Source organism: Gekko japonicus, unplaced genomic scaffold (genome assembly GCF_001447785.1).
Source record: "Gekko japonicus isolate JY-2015 unplaced genomic scaffold, Gekko_japonicus_V1.1 scaffold2169, whole genome shotgun sequence".
In the NCBI taxonomy this organism is placed as follows: Eukaryota; Metazoa; Chordata; class Lepidosauria; order Squamata; family Gekkonidae; genus Gekko; species Gekko japonicus.
This window is the reverse complement of record NW_015174334.1, coordinates 276931-278475: the sequence shown is the minus strand read 5'-3', so window position 1 is coordinate 278475 and position 1545 is coordinate 276931. Positions and strand designations below refer to the sequence as shown.

The window sequence follows — 1545 nt, the reverse complement described above, 5'->3', positions numbered from 1 at the left end:
AAGGGATGGGCTGGAGTATTGTTTTTCAGGCTCTCTTTGGAATCGGGGGGGGGGGGTGCGCGGGCACGCATGCTGTTAAAAACAATGCCTGCCCCAAAGTGTCACAAGAGGATCACACCTGGCCACCAAAGGTCGTCTGAGCGGCTCCTTCTGGTGCTCCAAGTAGGAGAGACAAACTGCTTCCCCACCCCTGCCCTAAGGCTTGTTTGATCTGCTATCACAATGGGATCCCTCAGTCCAGAAGCTGGAGGGGGGAAGCACTCTGCCTTTCCCACCACAGTGAGTCACTCACCAGAGTGCCCGAGGGCTGTCCCCAGACTTAGCCAAAATGGATCTCAATCAGTGGTATTCAACCCAAGAGTTGGTTGGGTCATAGGTCTCTTTAGAGTTGCTATTTTTTGTTGCCTTTTGGGAGGACCCACTGCTAGTGTGCATGCACAGAGAGCCAAATTACCACACCTGCCTTTCATGCATCGGAATGGCAAGGCCAGGTCACTCAGTGGTAAAGGAGGTTCTTCCATGGATCGGCACTTGGGTTGGTTCCTGGTTATGGTGGACTCTCTGCTTGTACTTCCTGTCCTCAGCCCTGGCTTCTCCTCTCCCTGTCATCTGCCGCCTTCTCAAGGGCTTGCAGCTCCGTGGGTCCCAAGTCTTGGAAGAGTGGAGACCGTTGATCCAGATGATCAGCTGCATCCAAGATTGTCTGGCCACCGCCTTAGTCGCCTTTCTCAAAAGAGTAAACTTGATGCTGACCTAGAATCAGAGCGTTGGAAGGGACCTCCAGGGTCATCTAGTCCAGCCCCCTGCACAATGCAGGAAATTCACAAATACCTCCCCCTAATACCACCGGTTATTATCTCAAGATGACTGGATTCGAAGACTGGATTTTTCTAAGAGGGGTCTGATGCTTGCTTCTTTAAAGTGTGTAAAATGTCTCCCCACTGCCCAGGCCAGGACAAGAATCAAGAGGTGCAGTTCAGAGAGATAAATGTAAGAAACTTAAGCGCAGTTTGTTTTCTCCGGATTAAACCCAGAGGAAGCCCGAGATCAGTTCAGCATGGTGGAGAGAGAAGTTGGTCATAAGAGCAGTGGAGCCTGCAGAATCTTCTTCCTGGGAAAATGTGTTGATAAGAAACTGGGAGGTTCATTTAGATCTGGGAGACTCTTGCTTTGGCTGAGAAGTTGGCCTGCAGAAGCCATCGCCGTTTGACTCACTGAAAGAGATGTTGCAGTCAAGAAAGATTTAAAAAAAAAAAATAAAAAATTCAGCCCAGTAGTTTTTAGTGTTATGGGTCACGTTTAAAGGAACTCAGCCTGTGTTGCTTTCAGATGACGGGTTCTCTGTCAACCGCGGAGAACTATTCTGATGGCATTAGAACCAAGAATGTCTAGACTGGCCTCAGGAAATTTGAAATACAAGCAGGGCTATTTTGGGGCAGGAACGCACAGGAACGGAGTTCCGGCTGGCCCCTGAGTTGGCCACGCCCAGCAGGGACTCATTAGCATAACAGGCTACACCCAACAGCAGAAACGCATTAGGATTGG

General features: G+C 49.9%; 1 protein-coding gene across 3 annotated transcripts in view; it reads left to right on the top strand.

Moving 5' to 3' along the window:
- The window catches only part of CMTM3 (CKLF-like MARVEL transmembrane domain containing 3), a 33756-nt gene that overhangs the window by 683 nt on the left and 31528 nt on the right, over positions 1 to 1545 (top strand). The window lies entirely within an intron of this gene.